The sequence below is a fragment of the Neovison vison genome, chromosome 2 (genome assembly GCF_020171115.1).
Source record: "Neovison vison isolate M4711 chromosome 2, ASM_NN_V1, whole genome shotgun sequence".
In the NCBI taxonomy this organism is placed as follows: domain Eukaryota; kingdom Metazoa; phylum Chordata; class Mammalia; order Carnivora; family Mustelidae; genus Neogale; species Neogale vison.
In genome coordinates this window covers 52,825,167-52,849,293 of record NC_058092.1, presented here as the reverse complement: position 1 = coordinate 52,849,293, position 24,127 = coordinate 52,825,167, and the positions used below count along the sequence as shown (strand labels likewise).

The 24,127-nt window shown below is 42.0% G+C and overlaps 1 protein-coding gene across 1 annotated transcript in view; it reads right to left on the bottom strand.

Annotated features, from left to right (window-relative positions):
• ROR1 (receptor tyrosine kinase like orphan receptor 1) overlaps nt 1-24,127 on the bottom strand; it is a 412,387-nt gene that overhangs the window by 157,462 nt on the left and 230,798 nt on the right. The window contains exon 2 of the mRNA XM_044238375.1: nt 20,770-20,841. The gene's annotated coding sequence lies outside the window, so the exon portion shown is untranslated. The remainder of the gene's footprint in view (nt 1-20,769; nt 20,842-24,127) is intronic.

The window sequence follows — 24,127 nt, the reverse complement described above, 5'->3', positions numbered from 1 at the left end:
TATTTTGTATAATAAAAATGGAAGGAGAGGATGATATCTGTGATTTTTTCCTAGGAAAACAAAGCAGATGTGAAGAAAAACTCAAAACAACAACAACAAAACTGAGCTGTTTTTGGCTATTCATGGAAGTTCGTTCTGTGTTGTCACCTCTCCTTTGACCAGGGGTTGATGGTGGTGGTGGTGGTCGTGGTGGGAACAGTGCTGCAGAGTTTCACAGCACATGCTGAAATGTTATTTAAAACACATGCGGGGGCACCTGGGTGGCTCAGTGGGCTAAAGCCTCTGCCTTCGGCTTAGGTCAGGATCCCAGAGTCCTGGGATGGAGCCCCACGTCGGGCTCTCTGCTCCACAGGGAGCCTGCTTCCACCCCTCTCTCTCTCTGCCTGCTTCTCTGCCTACTTGTGATCTCTCTCTCCCTGTCAAATAAATAAAATCTTAAAAAAATAAAAATAAAAATAAAAGACATGCGTACACAGGAACAAAGGTTTTGTTCAAATTCAAGGCTATGACTTCACAACAGGAAAGAGAAATCCAGAGCTAAATAAACCATCTGAATGGAGAAGAGAGAGTTAATGATCATTTTTAAAGAGCCTCTAAAGTTACACCAACATGTACACCAGTTCCAGGATGCAAAGGCCCAATTGTGTTGAATACAAAAAGCAGTCCAGCCAAATAGAAGATGTTATAGACCAGAAGAGTCATGCATTTGGAATGAGCAGCTATCATTATCATTCATAAACTCTCCAACTTGGATATAGTTGTATGAGCAGACGCTTCTGGTCTGATAAGAGCCTGGCTCTGGGAAGAAGAACAAGATGACCCAGATTCCTACGGAGGAGACACTTTCACACATGAATCACCCAAGAAAAATGGCAGCTGCTTCAGAACATTGGCTGTCTGCCCCAGAAGCTGATCCTGGGAGGGCTTAGTCTCCAGGGACCCACCTTCAGTATGGAATGCAATCAGGATAGCATGGCTAAGTACCTCATCCATCTGACTTCCAGAGTCAGGTGACAACTTGTGCATATTATTTTTTCCTCAGCTAGAAGAGTTATTTGAAAATGCAGCTCCTCTTGGCTAGGATCAAGTCAATTTTATTGGTAAGTAAGTACTTCCAAAGCTGTGTTCTCCAAACAGCTTCATAAATATAAAGTAATGGGACCAATAACACACTTAATACTGTAATGATAATTTGTAATAATCTTAATAAAAGTTTTATAATATGTCTTTCCAAAAAAAGGCAGAAGACAGGTTTTATAGGTCAATTCCCATTAAACCAATGTCAGGGAAAGAGAATTTCTGAGTCACAGGATTTGAGAGATGGAAGAAAACAGAAATATTAACTATACCAAGACCCTCAGAGTATGCCTGATCTAGAATTCCTGGAAAATAATCATGAACCCTGCTTTAATACCTTTAGGGAGAGGAAGAGTGCCTCTTCATGAAGGAATGGGCAGAGGAGATCAATGAACCACATGAATTCACACTAGGTATTTAGCCTTTTGGAACTTTGATTTTCTCATCTGTAACAGATGGAACTGTTTTATAAGAACAGGTAGAAGTAGAAATAATGTGTGTAGAGCAACAGTTTAGCTCCTGGTTATCAATGAGTGTTATTCACTGCCTTTTTAATTAAAAAGATCTTGCCTACATTGGAATAAAACCTGCTTCTTTGAAACTTAATTGGCAGTCTCAATTTAAACCTCTCGGGAAACACGGAACTATTTTTTCTCTCTGTAAGGTATCACTTTCAACAGAACTTCCTACAGTCTTCTTTTCTAAACCCACGCAATTCCCTCCACCATTCCTTAGAACTAATGAATCACTCAAGACATAACTTTACAGAGTACCAACAAAATGAGGTCTAGACCAGTTGGGAGCACGTTAGGCAGGGTGCCTGCTTTTAAGGAGCCTAAAATGCAGTGTGGGTGCAATAGCGGCTAAATCAAAATACAAAGTATTATTATAGATAAGAAGGGGCAACTAAATATGATTGGAAACTGGAGAAGGCTTCATGGGAAGTGACATTTGAGTTGGGTAATCAAGAGCTGGAAGGATTTTGAAAGGCAGGAAGCTTATGCTGGGGGAACAGCTTAGACAAAAGTGTGGAGAAATGAAAAGGTATGAAATCTAATTTTAAGAAGGGTGTTATGGACTGAAATATGTCTCCCCAAAATTTAGTGATGAAGCTTAAACTCCCAATGTGGCTGTATTTGGAGACAGAACTTTGAGAACATAATTAAAGTTAAAGGGATCAGAAGGATGAGGCCTTCATCTGATAGGATTGGTGGCCTTATAAGAAGAAGAAGATCTCTCTCTCCTTTTCCCCCAACCCCCCTCACCATGTGATGACACAATGAGAAGGCAGCCACCTGCAAGCCAGGAAGAGAATCTTCACCAATAACAGTTCCCCACCAGACCTTGATCTTGAATTTTCCAGCCTCCAGAACTGTGAGGAAGCAAATTTGCTGCTTTAGCCATGCATCTGTGGTATTTGTGACAGCAATCTTAGCAGACTAATACAAAGGGCAACTACTGAGGAATATCAATGGGTAAAGACTGGAGAGGGGAATGAGTGGGTATATTGATCAACTGGCCAGAATGAGGAAAATAAATGGCCAGGTTTTGAAGACAGAGAGACCAATGTTCAAAATCAGTTTTGCTGCTTTATTTGTTGTGTGATGGTAGGCTAGTTACTCAAACTCTCTGAGCTCAAACCTCTTCTTTGTTAATGACAGAAAGAGATAATCTACATAAGGCACCATTCGTGGTGTCTGGCATATGGAAGGTACTCTATAAATGTTCAGAATTATTATTATATTATTGTAATTATTGCTGATCACAAAACTGGTACTAAGGTAAGCCATAAGAGTGATATAGGATATTCAACGATCAATTTATTTTTTAGAAATGTCCACAAGCTGAAAGATGGTAGCATATTCTCTATTCTTAACATTCCTGGATGGCAACTGCCTCTCTTAGGATGCCAATAAAAGAAATCTAATTCTCAACAAAGAACTACTGTTTGCAGAAGAACAGCAGGAACTATGAGAGAAAGTGAGCATGCAATTTTGGCATTCTTGTGGTCTAAGAGATGGAATTTGAAGCATGGCCAGATGGGTCCTTGATCTGCTTCCTGCTTTGCAAATTCCTGTGTATCTATAATACCCAGCTCTAATGTCACCACCTCCATAAAGCCTTATCCACAACTCCCCAACTCCTTCTATTTGTTCACCTACTTCTCTTAGTCTGTTTTCCCATTGGGCTGCGAACAGCTTGAAAGCAGACCCAGATTATTTGTTTCTGTCCCCAGCACCTATGACAGTGCCTAATACATACCTCAACAAATGCTTGTCAAATGACAAAATAGGGACAAAATACAAATACTAAATTGAAAAAGTTCACAGAAACAGAAAGATGCTAACATAGGCCTGTGGACTCTCAAAAACATTTCTTGAACTATATACATGCAAATGAAAGGCAGTTCTCACACTGGCAACAAGACAAGGTATCATCAGGACAGGAGTTGTATCTACATGCTTTCCAGCCAAGAGTCACATCAATGTCTTAGATGAGAACCAAATTAATGTGGACACAATGTCAGGAGATCATGAGTACGTTAAATGACAGCACATTATTTTCATGATAAACCAAACATGTCGAAATATAATAGGAATAATGTATAGTGAATAGTGGGACATAAGATATTAATTAAAACATATGAGAAGGGGGGTTGGGAGAAGGGGGGTAGGGTTATGGACATTGGGGAGGGTATGTGCTTTTGGGTAAATTGGAAGGGGAGGTGAACCATGAGAGACTATGGACTCTGAAAAACAATCTGAGGGGTTTGAAGTGGCGGGGGGGTGGGAGGTTGGGGTACCAGGTGGTGGGTATTATAGAGGGCACAGCTTGCATGGAGCACTGGGTGTGGTGAAAAAATAATGAATACTGTTTTTCTGAAAATAAATAAATTGGAAAAAAAATATGAGAAAAGAGAGATACAGGTATATGGCTTAAATTGTGAGAAACTCGCAGGAGGTTTAGTTAACTAGAAGTTCATCGTAAGATGATGCTACCCAGAAGCTGAGAATTTTGGTTGTGGGGGAAAAAAGTGCAAAACAAAGGCAGAGATGGTCCTGCTGCATACTATATGGTCCAGGTCCCCACAGTGTGCAGTGTGCTCACTCCAGGAGGCCACCGTTTATGGGGCAGGAACATGGAAAACAAATTAGGAGGAGAAATAATGAATGGCAACTGCTCAAAGCAAATTACATGGGCAATAATATAATGCTAACACACTACCACAGTCATACATGAACTCCCCCAATCCTCAGAGTAAACTCCTGAGGTCTAGGTGTCCACACACCAGGTCCTCCACCTAAGAACAGAAAAGACCCCCAGGGTCATTTGTCATTTTGTTCTAAAGTTCAAAGCAACACTGGAACAAATGAGAACACATCTGTATAACAAGTTTCATAACAGATTATTGGGAATATTATATTATGACATTGATTTTGACTCTTGCTTCCTTTCAATGTACTTACAAATTTATCTAGTTGTAGTTTGGCTTTCTTTGCTAATCACAAATGAGGCTATAAGTCACTGCTTCAAATACTGCATACACACCTTTGAAGCTTTGAACTAACAGACCAAAACCAAAAAACCTTAAGTCATAATCAAGTTTGAAACGACCACAGACAGCTGCTAAGCAAGGCAGAGCGCACGTTCTTTTAATCTCTCATTTATCTCTGTCTGTCTCAGAGTTAGCATGTATAATAATAGGAATTTCTGAATCCCCATCTTATACAGGATAAAACCAGGGCCCAAGTAGGTTAAGTAATTTACTCAACAGTATAATAGTTCCTAAGTGCTAGAAGAGAAACCCAGGCCAATATGACTGCAAAGTCCAAAGAAGAGACTTTCCAAGAAGGAATAGTAGGCATGGCAGAGAGAGGGAGAATGAAGACCAGTTGGCTTAGCATGAGAAAGACCATCCAAACATTAAGACTTCTCAAAGAGAAGAACAGGTTAGCCTTGTGTGATGTTGCTAAAGAAAGTATTAATGTAGAAGCTTTCTAATCAGAAAGAAAGCATTAATGTAGAAGGTTAATACAGAGGACTTACGAGACTTTTGGAAGAAGAGAGTCATGTATCAGCTGGAAGGCTGGATTATATAATCTCTAGGGGTCATTCAGTTTGGAGGTATCTCTGAGTCTAGGTTGTGGAAGAACAGTTGACTCTGGCAATAGATTAATTTCCTGCCTTCTCTAGGGCTAGAAATATTGCTCAACTTGACCCAGACTTTGGAAAGGAAGTGTTTACTTATAATATCTTCAAGGAACTAAAAGGGATTCCATCATCTTGGTGAAGGAAATCCTTTTCTAAGCATGAGACCAGGGTAAAAAATCATAAGAAAAAGATTGACTTATTTGATTTCATAAAAATAAAAGTTTGCTATGTTATAAAAACACACGTCATAAGCAAAGTTGAATGTTAAACTGACTTTTTAAAATGCGGATTTCAAATCAGTAAGAAAATATAAATATAAGTTGTAGTAGAATAGAGGAAGAAAAGAAGAAATACTCATCAGAGAAAAAGTAATGGCTGTTAAGGGCAATAAAATTCAGTCTTAGTTATCAAAGACATGAAAGCTAAAACAACAACAGCATGGCGTTGTTGTTTTTATTTTTTCATTTTTTATTAACATATAATGTGCTATTTGCTTCAGGGGTACGGGTCTGTGAATCATCTGTCTTACACAATTCACAGTACTCACCATAGCACATACCCTCCCCAATGTCCATCACCCAGCCACCCCCATCCTTCCCACTCCCTCTTCACTCCAGCAACCCTCAGTGTGTTAGTCCTGAGGTTAAGAGTCTCTTATGGTTTGTCTCCCTCTCTGGTTTCATTCTGTTTCATTTTTTCTTTCTTCCCCCATGATCCTCTGCCTTATTGTTGCTTTTAAAACAGACAATGACTGAAGCACCTGGATGGCTCAGCTGGTTAAACATCTGACTTCGGTCCAGATCATGATCCCAGGGTCTGCCTCCCCCTGCCCATATTTGTGTTCTCTCTCTCTCTCAAATAAATAAATAAAATCTTTAATAAACAAATAAGACAGAAAATGCCTAAGAAAATGACAATATCTGTTGTTGGTGAAGGGAAACAGAATGTTGCACTCTCCTGCCCTATTGCTAGGGACTGTAAATATGCAGACAGGTTTATGATAACACCAGGAAGCCAGGTACTGCCTGTCCTGGGCCCTTTAAAGCAATTTTCATCACAGTATTATTTATAACAACAAAACCTGGAATAATTCTAACTTTTTCAACTACAGGGGATAGGTTAAATAAATTAAGAAATTCCCCTATAATGGAACATAATTTAATAAGGCCAATAAAAATGATGTCATTAAAAATATTTAATGACACAGGGCTGGTGACAAAGAGGTTGGTGATGTTGCAAAAAGACAAATGCCGTTGAACAGGGAATGCCCTGATATGGCTCCATTTTGGTAAATATAAATATAAACACCTGTGCATAAGAAAAGACAGTCCTGAGGGTTTTGAAGGTGGGGGGGCCGGTGGGAGGTTGAGGGAGCCAGGTGGTGGGTATTAAGGAGGGCAAGTATTGCGTGGAGCAATGGGTGTGGTGCAAAAACAAGGAATACTGTTACGCTGAAAAGAAATTAAAAAAAAAAAAAAAAGAAAAGACAGAAAGAATACATGTTAGCAGGGACTATATAATTTTGGTTTCATTGCTTTTTCTAGGTTTTCTACAACAAATACATTGAGCTTCTAAAAGTAATTTTAAATTTAGATTTTTTTTTTAAGATTTTATTTATTTATTTGACAGACAGAGATCACAAGTAGACAGAGAGGTAGTCGGTGTGGGGAGGGGGAGCAGGGAAGCAGGCTCCTCGCTGAGCAGGGAGCCCCATGTGCGGCTGGATCCCAGGACTCTGGGATCATGACCTGGGCCAAAGGCAGAGGCTTTAACACACTGAGCCACCCAGGTGCCCCTTAAATCTAGATTTTTTATTTTATTTTATTTTTTTAGAGAGAGTGTGAGGTGAGCATTACCCCGGAGTGAAGGGGGGTTTGTGGTTGGGGGGCAAGGAGGGGCAGATGGAGAGGGAGAGGAGAGAGAATCCCAGGCAGGTTCCATGCCCAACACGGGCTCCATCTCAGAACCCAGAGATCATGACCTGAGTCAAAATCAAGAGTCAGACGCTTAACCAACTCAGCCACTCAGGGCCCCCAAATTTAGATATTTCTTAAAGAAGAGAAAGTTTTGAGGAAAATATCAATAAAAGTTACAGAAGACCCTCCAGGCCCACCACAGCTCAAAAGAGCTGAGCTGCTGAACCCAACTTCCTGACTGAAGTCTCCTGAAGACTTTAGTTTTCCTGAAACAAGAGTTGATGAGGCCACTTCAACTGACCCTGGGGAAAAGGAGCCAAAACTGTTTAGCTGGATTCTTAAGTGGTTTTTCAAGTTTCCCAAGCCTTTCCCAAATCTCTCTCTTAGCAAGATAAGTAGCAGGTTTGTGCAGCATGGGAGGGATGGGCGACAGCAGGTGACCCTGGCTCCATACAGGACCCCTGTGTCATCAGCACTAAATGGTATTCACTTCAAGGCCAGCACCTCAAGGTCTGCCCAGGATTTACCTGGGATCCCGGCCCAGAGTTTGATGGGATTGTCGTGATCGGCTGGTTGCCGCTGGGAATCTTTAGCACAGAGATGCCTGTCACCAGCAGGAAGGCTTCCTCGGAACTCCTGTCTTCCTTCTCCAGCTCCCCGGCCCAAACATTTCCATCTACCCGAACAAACTTTATTATAAAGTAAAGAAACAAGACCAAAACATCCAGAAATAAAAAACAACAATATCAACAGCAACAAAAAGTCAAGGTCCCTAAAAACACACACTACTAAGATTTCACCGCCTGTTTTCCTAGTTCTTGGGATGCACATGCCTGGTCAGGAGTTGGAGAGGATTTCTGATTACCTAGCAGTTGTTGATGTAAAGACAAAGATTAGAAAAGCATATGCAGATCGAGTCTACAGCTCAGAGGGCATCTTTTTATCAGATCAGGATGTGGCACTGCTTTCTGCAGACACCACTACTCCTGCATGACAGGTTCAGAGGGGTCTAGTGACCAGCCAAGGTCCCCTTACCAGTTAGTGACCTTGTGGGCCCACAAGGCTCTGCCTCAGGTTAGGGACAGTGGCACTAAGTAAACAGTTTCAGCACAGAACTTGTCATACCCACCTGTGTAGTCTTCCGAGGGCTAGTGGTACCAAGAAGAGCATCAGAGAAGCTTCTCGGTGTGTCTATTTTATGGATTTGGGGTTTTCTTATTTTTGTTTCATTTAGGCAAAATTCATATAACATGAAATGAGCTACTTTCAAGTGAAGAAATAATTCAGTGGCTTTGAGGACATTCACAATATTATGTAAACACCACTTCTACCCAGCCCCCAAACTAGTTTGTCATCCTAAAAGGAAACCCCATAACCATTAAGCAGTTGCTGCCTACTCCCCTTCACGCCAGTCCCTGGCAAACTCTACTCTCTGTCTCTCTGTACATTTAACTATTATGAATATCTTTTAGATGGGACTTTTTGTATCTGGCTTCCTTCACTCAGTAGAACATTTTTGAAGTTTATCCACATTGCAGCATGTTCTTTTTTATGGCTGAATAGCATTCCATTGTATGTACATATCACATATCACAATGTGTCTACCAATTCTAAAGGACATTTGGGCTGTTACTGCCTCCTGGCTATCATACAACGTGCTTCTAGGAACATGTATGTCCATGAAATTGTTTGACTACCTGTTTTCAATCCTTTGCGGGTATACATGAGTTTTCTTATTTCCTTAATGTATTTTTATTTTACCTGACTATAAGAATATAGGATATTTATTGAAGAAAATGGAGAAATTGGCGGGAAAATGCAAATTTTAAAAAATCACTGAAGGGTGATTAAGAATATCCTCTTCCAGAAAAAACAGTCTAAAAAAGATACGCTAAAAAGCTTACAACCCTGTTCTTCCTTTCTCCCTAGACACATAGATTATTACTTTAGAACTAGGTAATCACTGAGAGTATGGACTTTGTAGTCATAAAAACCTGGATTTGAATCCTGGCTCTGCCATTTACTAGCTGAGTCACTTCGCCTCTATAAGCTTGTTCTCCCAGCTATAAAGTAGACACGATAGGACCTATTTCACAGGGTTTTTATAGCACATTAAATGGGATGATGTTGTGATTAAAGTGTCTAGTACAGCCCCTGGGATAAAACAGGCATTCAGGCTGTTAATAGTTGTAATAGTACTTTCCACACGGAGATTTGCTAACTATACTATAACGTGAAGTTTGTAAGAGAGGAATTCTGTGTTTTTACCACTGTATCTTTAGTGCAGTGCCCAGCACACAGTTGGCACTCAATAAATATTTGTTGAGTGAATGAGTGAACATAAATGTCGGAGAAAAGAACTGAAATGAGAGATCTGGGCAAGAGCCCTGGGAAAACACAGCTTTCTGAGTTCAGAAGATAGGTAACGTCCAACAGAACATTTTTACAAGGCATCTTGAATTCGGCACAAGCATATTCCAGTGGCTGATGTTGGTCAAGTCCGACTTAGGGCTCATGTAAAATGGAATCATATGCAGAAGAAGGTCAGAAAATAAGTTCATCTTCAGTGCAGTAACAGGGGCAGAGCTAGGAGCCCTCGGAGGCATGTGGTGAGTTGAACTTCCTAAGCTGCTGGGCCGGCTGAGTCTCAGGGATTTTTTTCAAAGCAAATGAAGCATTTGATGGAATAAACCCAGGCAAAGAGATATTTAAGCATGGGGCCTTGACAGGAACTGCCCTGAAGTAATATCGCTTGGAACTAAAGAGATGATTAGTGAGCTTCTCATGGCCCTACAGGAAATCTTGCCTGGCACAGGAATGCAAAATTTTCCAACCTTGTCTAAAAACAGTTTCCCCACACTCCACTGCCTCATAATGATGTCTGTAATGGGTTGCAGAGCTCACTGCCCATGGGAGGCCTCGCCGCCTTCCTCCTGTTGTGGGTCTGTATCCCAGTAAGGGATTTGCCCTGTTTGGAGACTAACTTCTCCTATAAGCTCAGGAGGGTTAAAAAACGGAGTTGTAGGCATGGAAGTTCCCAGGAGACTGGCCAAGAAAATGAAGGGCTGACCCTCCTACGTTAGGTGGCAATTAGTAGGGCCTAGCCAGGAAGGATGTGAGAATTCTTTGTTGCAGGGTACAGGCTGTCTTCATACAGGTATGTTTTCATACCTCTCCTTTAAATCACCCATCCCTGCTAAAATTAAATGATTTTTAGTACATGTGTGAATGTGAGATTCATTGTTGAAAGTCTCTCTCTTCCACTAAACTGTAGACTGTTTCTGTCTTGTTCATTACTGCATATTCAGCCCCAGGTAGAGGCTTTGTCCACTATGGGCACTCAGGAATGAATCTAAGGCATTTTATTAAAAAAAAAAAGATTGATTAATTGATTTTTTTGAGAGAGCATGTGTGCTTACAAAGGGTGAGGCAGAGGGAGAGAGAATCTTAAGCAGTTTCCACACTCAGCGAGGAGTCCAACACAGGGTTCACTTGTTTAATTTGTGTGTGTATATATATAAATAAATATATATATTTATATATAATATATATAATATATATTGATATATATGTGTATATATATATGTATATATGTATATATATTTTTTAAAGATTTTATTTATTTATTTGACAGACAGAGATCACAAGTAGGCAGAGAGGCAGGCAGAGAGAGAAAGGAGGAAGCAGGCTCCCCGCTGAGCAGAGAGCCTGATGCGGGGCTCGATCCCAGGACCCCAGGATCATGACCTGAGCTGAAGGCAGAGGCTTTAACCCACTGAGCCACCCAGGCGCCCCTTTGTATATATTTTTAATATATTTAAATATATTAATATATTAATAAATTTATTTATTTTAATAAATATATTAAAAATATATTTATATATTTTTTATGTATTTAAACGCCTATATTAGAGTCAGAGCTACCCGGATACATAAATAAGACATAATTCCTGATCCTGGCAAGCTGTTCTGCTGCTTTCACTCTTCACAATGCTCCTCCTCTTTGGCCTTCCTGCTAGAATGGAAGATCCAGGAGGGGTTCGCTTAACATGAAGAAGATGCTTCATGAATATGTCTTGCATGGGGAAGAGGTAGTGGAAGGAGAGGAAAAACATACATGAAAATAAGCATCTCCTAGGAATGTGGAGAGGCTCATCCCCTTCCTCACTTCCCCCATAGAGTAAGGTATGGTTACCTATGACATCAGGAAAGTGTTCTTGGAAGAGATGAGGTCTGAACTGGGTCTGTAAGGATAACAAAAGGTTCAGAAGGGTCCTCACATCATAGCAAACACCCAAGTTTACACAGAGGCCTGGAGTAAGGTGGGAGGCAATGAGCAGTTTGGTTCTAGAGCACAGCAAGCAGGAAAAGAGGGGCCAGATCAGTGGGAGCTGAGGCAGGAGCCAGATGGCAAAGCACTTTGTAGGATCTCTCTTCTCCTGTCCTTAGCCAAAGGACCTCAAGTCCAAAAGTCCCTGTGAGTCTTTGAGCAAAGCTTGACCAAAGCTTGACCAAAGCCAAAGTCCCGGGACCAGAAAGACCTACTATGATCTCTAGGAACAGGACTTCAGACCACAAAGTTCTAGAAGCACCTTGAAGCCAAACTCCAAAGCCATTTCCAAAGTAGGTGAACAGAAGGCTCCCTCGGAAGGGAGGTTTAAATCCAAACTAAAAGACATGCAGGACTGGAAAAGGCCTGCAAATCGAGAAACTCTCTGCTGCCTCCTGATTATTTATGCCTCCAAGATGGTGCCTGGTCTTAGCCAGCAACTACTGAAAATGGTTCCAAGGGAGTAAGGAATCTGAGACCCAAGAGAGGAGGTAAATAAATCTCTATCCTGATTCTAAATGGTAAAAACAGGAGCATAAACATTTCCAAGCTTGTCTGATTGCTCCTCAGTCTCGCCTGGGCGGTGGTTGCTGGGAGCAGGGAGCCCTGTGCTCCTCACACAGCCAAGCTGGCTTTTTGTGGAACACCCTAGGGCCTCATCCCTTTAAGCTGAACGCCCTACTGACAACAGCCCATGGAGGAGGAGATGGGAGGGCTGATGGGAGGGAGTGGTGTCAGAAGCTGGACCTGGGAAGACCACTGAGTGGTGAGGTTGGCCCTCTGTGAGGGGCCCACTGGCAAGGCCCTCTCTTTTGAGCGGGTTTTGAAGAGGCAAAATTGAACCGTCCAGGGGCATCTTCCTGTACTTTATGACAGAATTCCATAGGCCTCCTCTTGGAGTTTCCTTCCCTAAAATGCCTTGACTTACCCAGTAAAGAGGATTAACAAGAGTTCTAGAGAGAACAGCTTGGTTGAAGGGGAACTGATGTCCATGTCACATGCTTCCAGGCTGGGTTCTAGGCCAATGAAGCGGGGACTTGTCAATTAGCAAAGGCTAAAGCAGACACAGTTGGGCTGGCAGAACTCCCCTGCTTTCCTATCAAGAAAGTATTCTCACTGCTTCCAGGATGAGGGTATTTGTTTTTGTTTTTGTTTTAAGATTTTTTAGAAGTACCTGGGTGGCTCAGTGGGTTAAGATTTTTAAAATATTTATTCGACGAGAGAAAAGCACAAGCAGGGGGAGCAGCAGAGGGAGAAAAAGAAGTAGGCTCCCCACTGAGCAAGGAGCTAGTTGGGGGCTCCATCCCAGGACCCCGAGGTCTTGACCTGAGCCAAGGGAAGATGCTCAACCAACTGAGATTGGTACCCTGAGACTAGATTTTTTTTTTTTAATTGTTGTAAAGGAAAAGGAAACTAACAGTGGAGACTAACTTTGGATGGTCAGGAAAAACTTAATTTGCGTGGCTGACAACTGCACCAATATCTGAAGAGGGAAAGAGGATTCGGGGTAGAAAGAATGGCCAATCAAATGCCCCTGGACAAGAAAAGAGCTTGGCTTGCTAGAGGAACCTCAAGGAAGTGAGTGTAAGTGGTGCAGGGCCAGCCCAGGAGCCCAGTGCAAGGCAGGCTTTGAGAGAGAGGGACAATGTTGGATCACAGGACCTTGTTTGAATGTGCGCAACTATAGCCCCAAAGTTGTGATTCCTGCATGGCTCTGTGATTCTGCTGCTGTCCTTTATGTCACCGTTATTAAATTATAACCCCTTGTGCCTCAGATCTCTTTTTATCTTTTTTTTAAAGATTTTATCTATGTATTTGAGAGAGGGAGAGCAGGAGAGAAAGAATAAGCAGGAGGAAGGAGCAGAGAGAGTGGGAGAAGCAGGACCCCCCGCCCCCCCACTGAGCCTGATGCGGGACTCAGTTCCAGGACCCTGAGATCACGACCTGAGCCAAGAGGCAGATTTTTAACCAACTGAGGCACCCAGGCGTTCACTGTGCTTCAGATTTCTAACCTGTGAAGTTTTGCTCTACAAAAACCTTATGAGTCAAAATACTGCCTTTTGTGAGAGCTAATGATCAGATTATAATCGGTAATGATAATCCCTTATACTTAGATATTTTAAAGCATTATATACAGATATGGAATTAGTTTTAGAAAAATTTCTTTTCATACAAAGTAGGTCTTGGAATTTTAAAGCCAGTATGGGCATGAGAACATCGCCTCATGGTCTGAGGAGGAAACATTGGTTAGGAGATTTCCCTCAGATTCTAGCTGTTATTCCATTAGAGCAGCACCTTTGAAAAGAAATATAACAGAAACGACACATGTAAGCATCATGTGTAATTTTAAGTTGGCTAGTAGTGACATTAAAAAGGATTAGGTAAAATCAATTTTACGATATATTTCACTTAATTCAAAACATGAAAATGATCATTTCAACAGGCAGTCAATATGAAAATTATTAATGAGCATTTTAAGTTCTTTTATTATATCAGGCCTTTGAAATCCAGAAGTGTTTTACAGTTACGCTACATCTCATTTTGGACTGGCCATGTTGCAAGTGTTCCATAGCCACAGGAGGCTAGTGGCTACTGCACTAGACCATCCAACACTGGAGCCTCATAATGAGGAAGGCAGCCAGACCAAGGACTGATACCTCCCTCTTTACAGATGAGAACACTGAGGCCCAGAAACTAACTGACAAATCATGGACCTGGTGGTGGAGTTGAGTTAGGACTAGACTCTACATTTCTTGTCAAGTGCTCTTTCTCAAATCATACATCCCTCCCCTTGAGAATAAGAAGGAAGAATGGGAAGCATAAGAACTACCAGAAACAAGTACCCATCTGTACTGGACACTGCACTGGGGCTTCATACTTTATTTAACTCTTACAGAGACCCTGTGGAGTTGATGTCGCTTCTCCCATTTTCCATGAGGCTACTGAGGCTCCAAGAGCTTCTACTGTTGACAGTGGCAAGATGCCATCTGTCCTTGGAAGAAAATGCTACAACCAGTATGAGGAAGATGATGCTTGAGGCTGTAGGGGCCAAGGGCAAGCTGCCCCAGGATGAGTCACTTTAGCATGAGTGTTATTTTGAGTTAAAGGTGATCAAAACCCAGCAGAAACAGGAAAAGCTCTTTCCCTGCTTCTCAACTGCCTAAACTCAACATTGGAAAGGAGAGCCTGCAACTGGAAGAGAGCTACAGACAGAAACTCCGTTTACCTAAGAAGCTTATCTGCATAATAGGGCAACCTTGTCTCCTTTCTTGGTCTTACACAAGAGCCTTCCTCCCCCTTCGTATTCTCAGGCCCTACCTCTCTCCTTAGATAAGCTTCATAATGCTTCATTGTTTTTGGAATCTCATGTCGGTGTGGATTCCCCATAAATATGCCTATGAAATTTGATTTTCTCCTGTTATTCTGTCTCATGTAAATTTGATTCTAAGTCCATCTAGAAGGACCTCAAAGGGCAGAGGAAGGTCAACACCTACTGAGTTGAGGCGGTCTTAAACATCACAGGGCTACCCCAGGAATTCCACCAGGAATTCCTCCAACCAGCTACATGGGACACTGAATGGATAAGCTCTCAATGACCCCAGTCCCAGGAAGACTGCTCTTCAGTTCTTCCTTACGTAGCTCCTTCCCCTACTGCCACTGCTCCAAATCCGTACAACCAGGAGCACAAGAAAAGGATCCAGCTACCCCATGTGGGCTAAGTGTAAACTAAGCTCCAAGCTATAGGCCCATCAATATCATTTAAACAGACTCCTGAAGTGCCAAGGACAAATCCAGTGACAGAGAAAAGGGGACAAGAGGAAGCAACCATTCCTGAACCAGAGACCCTGTCACAGCTCTTAACAGTCAAGCTTTCAGGGAAAAGGTGGGCTAAGGGACTGAGGCCAGCATGTAACTGTCTGTTATGACCATGCAATCAGATGCCCTTTCCACAACACTCAGGTGTGGCCCATAGATTTTTTTTTTTGGCCAGGAGAAGTCTTAGGTGATAGATTCAAATGCTCCCATGCCAGAGGTGAGAAAGGAAGGTCAGAGTCATAGTAACTCCAGAGCTCATGCTCATAAGAACCACACCATACACTTCCCTACTATGTGTATAGCTCTAAGCAAGTAGAGAAAACCAGGTCTCCATTTAAAAAAGCAAGGCAGGATAAAAATACCCCCAAATCTAGTCTGTTAGCACAGGGAATTATTTGAAGTTGGAAGCAAGCCTCAGTATTTTTTTAAGTAGGAGGCTCCCTCCCTTTCTGCTACCTACGGGTGCAATTTCCAGTCCTTTCTCCAAAAGAAACATTTGGCTTTCTACAGAGAACCTCTGAGACCTCATGTGACTGAAAATGGAAGAAGGGGAAAGAGGCCCTCATCACACCCCATCCCCAAACCCCAATGGGGAAGCTGAGGTTGGGCCCCTGTAGATCCATTTATTTTAGAAGTACTTGGTTCTGAAGCATTTGTTTCAGAAATTACCCCCATGCTCCATCAATAGTAGCTTTCAACGGCTCTTCCCGGCCCTTCCCGGGTGGCCTTGTCTCTTTTCAATTTCATTTCCTGTTGGAAAGGATAAACAGGTAACTGTTTAATGCCACTGACTGGACTCATTTAACAGAAAAAGCAGGACTTGAGTGAGGCTGGGGAACCAGGGTGGGGTTGATGGGTGGAACGGAGCAGCTGGGTGAAGAGAAAGGCGTCACAGAACACCAAGGGCGGGGCTTATTCTATTGCTCCTGCTTGTAACGAAGTCGCTCCTAGGAGGTTGGTCTAGGAACACACATGTAATCAGCTGCCATGTTAGATGTGGATCCCTAGACTTGGCCTGGAGGCCTTGGTGGGATCCTGGCACTGCCACTCTCTACTGGTGCCCTTCTGTCAACTCCTTCAAGCCTGATGAGCCTTATGAGCCTTAGTAGCTGGTCTGTTCTCCCATACAAGGTGCTATGAATTCAAATGATGCATGCAACATGCTTAGCCAGTGCCTCGCACATAGTAGGTATTCACTTGCAGCAGCTGAGAACCAGCATAGGAACCCAAACAATGTAGCGCCATGTTTCCTATTACATGCCAGACACTGTTGGGCAATAAGAGCACACTTATAGACCACAGAGTCCCTGGCTTTAAAACAGGCAGGCACGAAGCAGATAATTTCAATACAGCATGGTAAGGATCCTAATCAGGATAGCCATGGGGTGATGTGTACCCCATATATGAAGCGTCTAGGGACACTGTTAATGGCATGGTCAATCGAACTGATAAAAGGACTCACTCATTGTCTCTCTCCAGAATGCAAGGTCCAGCAAAGCAGGAACACTGCCTGTCGTATTCAGCACTGTACCCATTAGGAGCACTGAGGGAATGCTTGAGGTGGTCTTAAGTAAAGAAGGAATTAGCCAGGAGGAGAATGAGGTTAAAGGCAATCCATTCAGAAGAAACTACATGAACAAAAGTACGGACACTAGAAACAGAGCGATACATTTAGGGAATTAGAGGCAGGTTGTTGAAACATATGGAGTATAAAGTATGGGGGAAGGGATGAGGTGAGAGGAGTCAGCGTGGGGGTAAGACCATGGAGAACCTTGCTTATCAAGTTGAGTGTGGTGCTGGTGTGGGTGAACACACAGGTGTGGAAGGCCAGGATGGAAAAGCTGCGGACACGGGCTGATTGAACAGGATCTAAAATCTCGAAAATATGCTTTCCCCACATGCCTGCCAAAGTACCTATGACTTTTTTTTTTTTACAATAAACCCCAAAGTAATAATCATATTAACCAAAAACATCTGTTACTTCTTATTCTCCAATTAGTTTATCAGATTTGCAAACCAGGTCAATTTTCCCAACAACCAGATGAGGTAATTACTTTTGTTATCTCATCTTACAAGATACGGGACCAAAGCACAGATGGGTTGAGTGGCTTGCCCAAAGTCACACAGAATGTAGGCAGTAGATACAGGATTCAAACTTAGTCACCTGGGCCCTAGAGTTCATTCTCTTAACCACCATGTTATCTCAAACCTACCTTCATTTCATCATTTCTGTCTTCAGCTGAATGCATCTACTGTTTGACCCGTTTGATGAGCTTTTAATTTCAATAGCTCTATTTTTCAGTTCTAGAATTTCTACTTGGTTCTTTTAAAATCTTCTTTTTTTATCATCTAGTCCTGTACTTGCCCTAAGGTTTCCATTTCCTCTTCACCATGAGACATTTTATTAATTTATTCTTCCCATGAGACATTTTAAACATATTTTCTTTCTCAAATCGGTCTATTGTCTTTAGTTTCAAAGGCCTGAGCTCCTCCTCTGTGTTTTGTCTACCAACTCTTGCTAATGCTGGGTTTCTTTTATTCCTCTTTTGCACGTACTATACTTCTTAAAAGTACACTTAACCTCAGTAGGAATCTGCTGTTGTTATTTAGTGGTTATGGTTTTTTAAAAATTTCATTTTTGGTGGGAGCGCCATAGGCACTGGGATGTCGAGACATTTTGTGAGTTGGTTTTACGTTGTCCCCAGTCAGGATCTCAGAGTTTAATCAATTCCAGACCAAGTTTTTACATTCACTTCTCAGTTTGTAGCTTGTGTATGACATGAGAAGAACTCCAACCCCCAAGCCCCATGTAACACAGGTTGGGGTCTGTATTTCCCCTGGTTGATCCCAACAACCTAGGGTGGTTCATAGACTTCCACACCACACCCTCAGTAGAACTGGCCTTTCTTGCTCGGTTCAGTCATCCCTCACTGACAGTCTAAGCAATGAACTTGTTTCTTATGGCCTCAGTTGTCATCTCCATGGGATATTGAAACTCTAGCCCCAGAGAACCATACACATTTCCCATATTTTTATAAAACCTTTTATTTAATTCCTTCTTGCTGATCATTGCTCTACCGACCATGAAGCTTTCTCTTCTGGCACCTGGAGATTTCTCTTTTGGGGTATCAGCCTGTCAGTGAATTTTTTTCATTGCATCCTTCCACAAGCATCTCTGTGTAATTAGGGGGGAATGTCCCTTGACAGAAATCTATCAAAATGACCAGAAGGCTTTGATTAAACACTTAGATATCAGTCTTTCCCACCTGGATCTGTGTTCAGGAAGGACGGAGACCTTTGTCTCATTCATCTTTCAATACTAATTTTTCAGACGGTGCCCAGATCAGAGTAGGAAGCAAAAAAGATCTGATCAATGAATGAAAGAATTAATCAGCTTTCTTTCTCATTCTAATGGGAATGGAAGGCCATATACTAATTTTCTTCTAGAGAAATATAACACCAAGAATCTCTGGAAAGCCATCCATGCCCTCTGGAAGGCCAAATTGAACAAACAAAAAGCGGGGGGTCTGTCTTAGACCAGCTTTTTAGCAAGTAGGTTCATAGCTATCGACACTACTTTTTTCTTGAAGTGCACCCACTGCTAATTACCGTGCTGGTCTGGTAGAAGTTCAAAGCCTGGCAGCCTCGCCCCGTGACTGCATGTAGCTATGTCCTTTTATAGCCATAACCGGAACCTGATCAAAACATGTGTGTACAATGATATCATTTTTACTGCTGGTGCCATAAGGAGCTTGCCAATTATGTTCAGATTCTTGAAGGCACCTAGCAAAGTGCTTGTCACAGAATGGGTACTGAGCAGACATTTAGCGGGCTTTACGTCTTCTTTCACATTACAAAAAAAAATAATAACTATTTATTGAAAATCCACTGCCTCCTAGGCATGGGGCTTGGTGCTGGACATGGAGAGAATAACATACAGTCCCTGTTTTCATCCTAAATTAGAAAAAGAATGTCCAAAATAAAATTGACAAGAGAAAATTATTTTAAATACCCTCTCATTTAAGGTGAAAAGATATCTCACATCATCCCACCACCCTAAAATGCCTAACAAAGTATAACCACCAACATAACCTTGCCTATTACTGTTTTATAAGCTGCTCTCGCTTCAGGAAGAAAATACAACTCCCAGGGAACACATAGGCTGACAAAGAGAGCTGATTATCAAAGTTGTCTGACACAGTGACTTTTGAGCTTTTGTCACTATAATCCCAGAACCTGGAATCATACCTGAACTAAAGCAGAAACTCAGTAATTTTGTTGAATGTATTTGCACATAGAGATACAGATGTGCCCATCCATGTATATGTCCTGAGATAAGTTGTGATTCATTATTCCACACATACTGATTGAGGATTTCCTATGAACAAGAGTCTGTCCTAGACTGGGTGATGGAGACAAAGACAAAGACCAAGGACAAAACAGAAATCCTACTTAACAAGGAACTTTCAAGCTTCAGAATGAGATAGACAGGTATATAAATCACCGTGATGTAACACAGAAAATGCGAAAAGAAGCAGAGGAAAGGGCTATGGAAGTTCCAAAGAAGGAAAGGTCACTTCCTGCTGAGGGATTAGATAAGACTGTGGCTAATAGAGAATTTGTTCTCGGTCTTGAAGAATAAGTAATTTGTGGCATGCAGAAGGCAGAGAAGGGTTAGTGGCAAAGAAAAAAGGGGGTGATTCCGTTGGAAAGAACAGCTTAGGCAAAAGCTAGGGAAAGAAAAGCACAGGGTAAATACAAAGAAATAGACATGTTGCTGGTGATGCATAAAGAGACATAAAGGGGAGGAAAGGGAAACAAGCCCGGGAGGGTGGGATGAGCCAGCCTGCAGGGGCTTTGACTGTCTCGATTTACCATTTCAGGACACGGGATCTCTATGGAGTAGCCAGTGCTTAGCGTATGGCAGAGCTTAATTAATACTACAACAACTTCACAGCAGGAACCTGTTCCCCACGTGCACGCAGGAAGCCGCCATCTGTACGCACAGGCAATTACAAACATTCCAAACACTCTGCCCTGAACTCTGCAAGCACATCAAATACTCGCTGGAAAAGGTCACCCAGCAAACAGCTCTGATCAATCCTGGCCCAGGCAGAATCAAATCCCCTAAATAAGATCCACTAGATGCGGTGTCAGGAAGGTCAGAAACAACCCTATTTCACATCTTGAAGCGTTTTTACCATATGGAACGTTTTAGAGGAAGAAGGGAAAGGAAAAAGGGGGGAAAAAAAAACCCTCCCCAGAAATAATAGAATTCCAAGTAATTAAATGTTAAATAATCACAAAGTAAGTAAGGGATTTATTTTGGCCCCCGCCACTTTCTAAGGATCTAAAAAGCAGTTGATTTCAAAGAAGGCCATGCCAGGATTAAAAATGGAGTTGCAAGCCAGGATTAAAAATGGAGTTTCATGCCTCCCCCACTTTCCTCCCCCCATCCTATGCATCCCCATTGTGTACCTTTGTCGAGTTCACTTGAAATGTTCCACGATGAGGTAGGCACTAACTCAGCAGTGACTGACAACTCTGTTTCTGGAAAGAAAAAGAAGGGAGGGGAGAAAGACAGGGTGAGTGTAAATATATAAGTAACTTATGGGCTGTTAGAAGCATTATGGGAGACTTCCAAACGCCCTGCCCTGGGAGAGAGACCAGTGCAATCCCAGAGCTTATTAAGCAGGAATACCCGGGGAAGGCTCCTGATTTACGGAGGCTATCCAGGGGAAGAATCGGCAGACCAGCGTGCAAGCCTGTTTTCTTTGAAACATGGACTTGAAAATTAAAATACAAATATTTCATGAACAAAAAAATTCAAGCCTGCAGAAATGACCAAACATTGTCAAACATCAACTTTTCTTTTTCTCGTTAGAAGACCACTGCTAGACTATTCAATAGTCTTTCCATGGAAAATGAGAGCTACATTGCTGATTTTATTTGTTGTATTTGTGAATTGATGGGATTTTTATTAGTAGAGAAATCTGTCTCTATGTGGAAGCTTATAGTCAAGACAAACGAAACCTAAGTATTTGAATATGAGAGTCAACCAAGGCAACTCAATTTAAAAGGCAATTTTCAAAACCACCATTAATTAAAGCAAACATGAAGATCAATAATCTACAGGGTACAATATACTATGGAGATATAAAAATTCTTTAGTAATAGACTGAAATATACAAATTATATTTTTACTGTTTTTGAAATTTTAAGTGACAACACTGTCCTACTAGCACATTTTAATAAGGTTTCACTAACTTCTCTTAGGCTACACACACACACACACACACACACACACACACACAGTATTACAGAACTATAGTACTGAGCAATATCTCAGAGAACTCAGAGCCTGTGACATTGGATACATGGCACCCAGGGGTACTGGGACGGCTCCGTCAGTTAAGTGTCTGACTTTAGTTCATGTCATGATCTCCAGGTCCCGGGATCCAGTCCCATGTTGGGCTCCTCGCTCAGTGGGGAGTCTGTTATCCCTCTCCCTTTCCTTCTACTCCTCACCCAGCTTGTGCGCACTCACTCTCTCTCAAAATAAACAAATAAAATCTCTTTAAAAAGAAGGAGAGAGAGAGAGATGGCACCCATGCTGTCAATTCCCTTTCCTTCATTCGAGTGCAGACCTCTTTAATCAAGTATGGCTCCTTTTGCCTATGAAACCTGGGACTTGCCTTAGGGTCTTTTTGACAGAGTGCTCTAGGCAGCCACTAAAAATGGTTCTGAAATGCAGGGTGAACTTTTTAGTGAGTGGAAGAACTGGGATTCAGATCCAGCTCTGTTACTGCCCACACACCTCCTCATAGCTCATGCTACCTGGTACTCAACTCTGTGAAACCTGATTTGTTTTTCATCTTGCCTCTCTCTCTGGCTTCACCTTTTTACCTAGATAAGCATATTTTCTACCATTTCCTTATTTACTGATGGGGCTTGGCTGCCACTTAGCCATAGAAGCCACACACCATAGTCAGTGAACTTTGCCAAGAACAGGATGTTTACCCACTGAGACCTTGCAAAGGCCCACTTTTAGTTTGTCTACTGCGTCTCTGATCAACCTGTCACACACAACAGAGACAAAGGGGTTGTTTGCTTTGTGCAGATCTCCTAGGGTTTGCCTCTTTCCGTGTCTAAGCGGCACCTAGGAAAGAAAGTCGAAGAACTCCAACCCAAACAGCCCCAGTCCCTTCCTATGTCCTGAGTTAAAAACAGCAGAGCTTCTTTAAAGGGGACTTGAAGCTAGATGGGCAGTATGGCAGGAACCTGAAAGCACTTAAGATTCCAAAATATGAAAGAAAAAAGAAAAAAGTATCCCAAATAGGAAAAATGCTTCACCCAAAACCACAGTGCTTCTGCCCGCGATGAACCATTTGTCCTGCGAATGAATAATTCGTGCAGGTGATTCCACGAGGAGGATCTAACTGCCTACACTTGGGGGCCCTCCATGAACGACCCCAACCACAGCTCTACCCTCACCCCAATCCTGCCGCCACCCACTTTGGCTCTTTGAATAATGGCCCCTTGTTTGCTGTATTATGGATGACTGCGGTTCACCATATAAAAGAGTTCATCAAGCACTCCAGTACCCAGACTTCAGGGAGCTGGGGAATAGAAGCATGGCAGCCAAGGCAGCGTTTCAGGCAAGGAAGCAAAAGGTGGGGAAGTGGTGGGATTAAGATCGACCTTGACAGTATTTACATTCAACATTTTCATAGCTTCATCTTACTGCTGCTCACCGTTACACTGCCAGAAATACAGGTTTCATTTTACAGTATTAATTTTATAGAAAGTTAGCCCGATGTCACTTGGTTTTTCTAACCTGAGTTTGAATTGCTGATTGAATATAATTTGGGACCGATGACAAATGAATAGATTCTTGGCACTGCTAATGGCAAAATTGTTCCCCATGTGTCTCTGGACATTAATGACTACTCTGCTCTTGGACTAAGGCAACGATAATTTCAATTCACAAGCTTATTAAGTGATTGTGATGATTCTGAGGAATTTTGTTCTCGGTCTCAAGATTTATTCCTTTAGATAACCACATGTTCAGCTTTTCAGATAAAATGATCATAAAAACAGATAAAATATTTTAAAATATGAATAACCTCCCTAAAAAATATCTTCCAAGGCCACATTTTTTAAAAGAAAGGCCGATTATTTTCTGTGCAAAGTGTAGTAATAGTAATACTCCCTCACAAAAAATGTTAATAGGCTTCCCCTCCCCCAAAAGGAAGGCTGACTTTTATGTGAGAAAAATTCAGTACTTCTCAACTTGCACTCCATGGAGTTCACAGTCAGTAGCAGCTTTAGAGAGGCACAACCACCAGCTTTGTCCACGTAGGATCTCCATTAATGGATTCAGCTTCTTTCCTACATCCTCATCATGGCAAAAGGACAAGATATTTCCAAGTACATTTAATAACTGCTAGCAACATCTCTTTGTGTAAAATTATTGTGGTAAGAACAAACTAATATGGGCCAATTAGGAGATAGTAGACTATTTAATGGAAGCACACACCTAGATTAAAATACTAATTTCATGATCATGAGCAAGTTACTTAAAAACGTTTGGCCTCTATTTTCTCATCTATAAAATGGGGACAATAAAAGCCACCTCACAGGATTGTGGTAAGGATTACATTAGATTATGGTCCAAAGTGGACCTGTACACTGTCCAGCACAGAGTGGACCTCCACGATCTTCTGTGCCTTCCTCCTGGTCTAGTAAAGCAGATAATAGCCACCCTCTAAGCAGACATCCTCCAGTTAGCGGTTATGTCACTGTCTAGGTTTGAAATAACACATTCTCCATGCTT